The sequence below is a fragment of the Cupressus sempervirens genome, chromosome 2 (assembly GCF_028749045.1).
Source record: "Cupressus sempervirens isolate cs-2001-9-10 chromosome 2, ASM2874904v1, whole genome shotgun sequence".
Taxonomy (NCBI): domain Eukaryota; kingdom Viridiplantae; phylum Streptophyta; class Pinopsida; order Cupressales; family Cupressaceae; genus Cupressus; species Cupressus sempervirens.
In genome coordinates, this window is record NC_143119.1 from 742,294,536 (window position 1) to 742,299,802 (window position 5,267).

Genomic DNA, 5,267 nt, shown 5'->3' on the forward strand with positions numbered 1-5,267 from the left:
TGGGTTTCGGAGATACCTAGGACTAGGATTGTGGATCTCGAAAGATGAGGCTAGGTGGATTGATTTGGATTGGTGGATCCCTAAGACTAGGATTGTGGATCCCTAAAGCTAAAGGTGAGGAGTGATTCAAAGAGATACTGATGCATAAGCTGGGGTAGGAGAGATGGATGCTAGATATGGATGGGGGATAATGGAGATGAAGGAAAACCATTGAAGCTTTTTGAGCGGGGGGATACTTCAAAGAGAAGTACCACCATGTAGTTGAGCACTAGATTTGCTATAGGACTATTGGTTAATTGCCAAGGTTACCAAGAACATCAAGGCCTTTTCACCAACCGTCCAAAGGACTAACAAACTAAATCAAAACAAACACGCAAGGATTGCCCCAGCATCACACATGAATCCTAGAGGAAGCAGCATGGAAACGACATTGGAGAACCCACAAGCAGAAAAGAAAAACAAACGAAAGACCTGATCAAGACCTTACGCTCTAATTGCCCCATTCATAGCATACCATGATATGGAAGATCGTGGCAACCTTGAGGAGGGAACAAGGAGATTGCTTGGAAAAGATACTTCAAGACCCAAAAGGGAAGATCCCAAATCAAAAGAAAGTGAAAATCCAAAAGAGAGCCGTTTGCCAACGAGATGGGTAGGACAAGGTACTAATGGACCAAGATCAGACATGAGGAAAGCTATATCCTGCAAGGACCTATCAGAGAGCACCGAAGCTGGTGGATTTGGATGAGTGATGCATCTGGCAAGCTGAACTAAGAAAGATAGCACTTTAGTGACAGGAAATCTAGCTAAAGGATGTGTTGGAATAGCTAACCAAGATGTGCGATGGGTGCAAGATGCTGATCAAGGATGAAATGACACGAACGTTGGATAGATACAATGGTACTAAGCTAAAGAGGATGTACAGGCTGACAGACCAAGATATTTACAAGCTAAAGCTGACCAAGATAGTTACAAGCAGGCAAAAGCTTAGGATGATAGGATAGCGGGATGGTTTGATGTTGTGCAAGATGTGAAAGCTAAGGGTGGGGTGATAGAAAAAGATATGGATTTGGCAGGATGCATCCAATGATGAGGAGAGATTTTGTGACCAAGGTTAGCTAGAGGAGCAGGATGAGATGGATGGATAGGATGGTAGATAGCTAAGATTATGATGGATATAAAGAGATGACATTGGGTTTGCATGAGGATAGCCTAGAGCTAGATACCAATGACAAGGGAGGATGGACAAGACAAGATCTCCAAGGAATATAGTGCCCCCAATTAGAAGATAACATGCGGAAGGAGGTCTTATGATGGATGTGATAGGATTGAAGCTAGGATGGAAAAAGCTGAAGGGGCCAGGGAGATGGATGATAGCTGAGATGATTGGTTGAAGCTGCATAAGATTAGTGGATGGTGTGATATGGAAGCTGGAGGATGGAGGATAGGTGGATAGATTGGAAGATGGAGGTGGATGTCAAGAGATGACCAAAAGCATGAGGTTGATAGGCTAAGCTGGGGATGGCAGGATTACGCATGACGCTTGTTTGCCAAGTTTTCATCATGGTACTTGTCCAAGGTGCTTGAATTTCCAAGTTTTCACCAGTGGACGCTTTATTTTTCTTTTCTTTTTGACTTTTTGACTTTGGACTTAGCTGGAATGATTTTGGCTTTCTTCAGCTATTTTGGCTTTTTTGGGATTTTTCAATAGCTGTTGGAATGTTCAATTTTGTTGCTAGCTGTAGGTACACCGGATGTGTGATTTATGCAATAGATCGGATTAGATGGGATTGATGGTAGGAGATGGAGGGATGAAAATGCTGGAAAGGAGCATGAGATGGGGATGCTTGCAAGAGCAACATTGGCACATGTTGGAACGGGTGTGAAAAGAGCATATGGGGGATAGATGGTAGATGCGGGCGTGATGGAGGATTTGTGGAAGCGTGCTTGGGGATATAGGCACCCAAGATGGAGTTAGGAGATGGGGGACATGAGTCACTAGATGGGGGATTAGCAATGGTGGATGCCATTATGCATTGGGTTTCAACTTTTTTCTTGGGGATCCACATGGTTTTGGATTTTCTTTTCATAGGCTTTTGCATTGTTTTGCATTCTTTGATTGGATTTTTCCTTTTTGGAGTATGTCTTTTAGAATAGACATATGATTGCCTAGGATGTGGATTTTTAGCTTTATGCATTTTGAAGTTGGCATTCACATTGCCATGGTAAGCTTTGGGAAGATGGTTAGGAGAAGCTTTGTGAGATGGAGAGGATATGAAAGAGCATGTAGGGGGATGATGATGGATGATGTGCCCTGATATGTGCCTTTGTTGATCTTGCATAGAAATGGATGGAATAGGATTTTTATGATGGCTGATAGGAGGATGGAGGATGGTAGATTTTGGGACATAGGGACCCAAAATGGATTTAGCGGATGAAGGGGGGATATGGTAGGTTATTTTGGGTTGCAAAGATGGTGGAGGGGGGATGACATAAGATTTATTAAAGGAGTGATGGGAGGCTGGCATGGTGGGCTTGGAGATAGGCTTGGTTTGGGGGTGTGGTGTACCAACACCTTTAGATGGTGAGCCTTTGGATACATATCCAAGACCATGAAATCCTAGATTTTTTTGTGCAATAATAGGCTCTCTGATTCCTTGCTCTTGTGGTCCTAAACCTTGACCTTGATAATGCCATCGATTGAGCATTTGAACAAGCTGAGGAAACTTTTTGCTTTCAGAAAATGGTAGAAGTGATTTATTAGGTGTATTGCAATGGGGAGATACTATTCTTAATTCTTCTGCTGAGAGAGGGCCACCGTGGATGAATGTAAGTGAACCAAGAGGGTAGATTATAGATGGTGGAATAGCTTGGATAGGTGGTAAGATGGAAGCATGAAGTGGGGGAGATGGAAGGATAGGATCTTGATGTAGCTGGTGGGATGACAAGATATCTTGTAGTGGAGGAGATATGGCTTGAGGTTTTGGAGATGGAGGAGATGGTGACTGCACTATGGATGGAAGACATGGTACGATGATATCTTCATTTATGCTCTGGGGGATGTCAACATGCTTTTGGGCAGGATCTTGATAGGATTGGTTTGGAGTGATTGGTGCGATAGGAGGTGAAGGGATGGATTCTTCAAAGGCAGTGGATGGATAGATGGGAGATTCAGTAGTGGAGATGGGTGAGTAGAAGATGGATGCATAAGGGTCATTACGAGAGATTTGGGAAATGCTTGGAGGCGATGTGGATAGGATTTTGAGGGATTTGACAGGTGGTGGGATTTTGATGCTTGTGGGAAGTGGAAGGATTTTAAGCAATTTGATGGATGGTATGGGGATGATAGCTATGGGAGATGGAGGTGATATTATAGATGGGGAAGCTTCATCACTGACTACTCCACATGATTGGATTAGATGACATGGCTTATCGACTGTTGGAGGCGAATTTTCTTGTATTTCCTCTAGGATATTCCTTGGAGACTCGTGTGTCGAAGGTGGAGGTGGATTGACAGGAATAGCTAGTGTGATGGGGGTGGAAGATTGGAAGCTTGGTTGATGGGGTGATGGAGGGGAAGCTGGAATATCGGATGGCATGACTAGATAGTTTGGAATAACTCTTGAATTTTTGGGGATGCTTGGGGGAATGTTTCTAAGGCTTTCAATATACCCGTCATAGTCAACAAGATTTTCATCATCATTGAAATAGGAGGTGGCGGGAGCAAGGACAATGTGACCAAACACATCGTGATAGGATTGGTACTTTATGCTTTGATGATGAGTTTGATGGGGATGGGGTCTTGCATATGGATGAACATGGAAGCTCATGGTTGGATTTGGATTAAGCACAAATTTTGGATTGGCTGATGAAAGATTTCCTAGGGAGAGTCAAAGCTGTATGAAAGACCTAAGGAGGATTGGCTGGAGATTTTTGGCTTTCTTGTGGGTGGAAGACTTCAAGGGTATGCTATCAAAAAGTGAGATTTTTGCTTTCCTATGTGCAAGATTCGTGGTGATTGTGTCAACTTAAGGATAGACTAGTGATCCTATGGCATGACACGAGATTGACCACTTGTGGATCCCAACCTTTAGCTCAAGGTGATGAGGGATGCAAGTGACAAAGCTAGATTACCCTAGACAATGCTCTGTCAGAGGGATAACCTTGGTGAGATTGGTTGATTGGTAGGATAGATTGATTGGATAGCAAATTTTGGCAAAGTGACAACAACTCTTTAAAGGCTTGGGTGATTTTGGATTGGGTTGCTAGCTAGCTGGGGGGATGATTTGGATGGACTTTGGATTTGGGATTGTTCTAAGGCAAAGAACTAGATAGATTTGGTTGCAGTGGGGGAGCTTGGATGATTTTCTGATAAGGCAGTGACTACGCTAAGTATGCCTTGAGCTGGGAGATTTCTGCTTTTCTGGGATTTTGACCAAAGTTGGCAAACATTCATTCAAAAGCTATGAACAAACAAGAAAACAAAATTTTGGAGCAAGCACGTCAAACACACCAACATCCTAGGAAGCTTTCTACAAGGATGAAATTTGGTTTAGCTAGGGAGTCCTCGATATACGTAAGGTACGTGAGGCCCAAATCTGTAGATGAAACCAAAAAGATGTCACACAGCCGAGAGGAGCGGTAACCCACTTCTCCTCTTTCACTTCTCAAGGGTATAAAGTTCCTTGAGGCTTAGCCCGAGTGACAAAATCTTGATTCCAAGAGAGGTGTCTTTGGATTCACCTCCCAATTTTTATACTCCGCCGGAACGCTGGAGTTGAGGTCGTCCCAAGGGGTGATGAAATCCCCAAGCAGGCCTCCTAAAAAGTGTAAAACAAGACCACATACATGATCTTGGGCTTTAAAAGATACGCATTCATTCCAATTGATGATTTAGATTTTGTAAGCTATGATTGAAGACACTTGTGATTATGGCATACAATGTTCATTCCAATTTGACAGCGTTGTTAGCATAATGGAAGTCGAGAGATCGTCAACTTAAGAAATGCGAGCATCATTGAAAATGCGTCAAAACCATGCGATGTTCATTGATTGTTAGGCATTCAAGATTGAGTGTGAGTTTTTTTTAAGCCCAAAACAAAGATATGTGAAACTCGATTTGTCAAGCACGCACCCGGAGGCCCTCCACGTCAAGATTTGTCCAATTTTTATGCCCAAATGAAGTGTGAGCGAGATTAATGCGCATTCAAGGAATTTTCTAACTTAGAAAAACTACTAAAAACCCAAGTGAGTGGAGTTTGATTTGC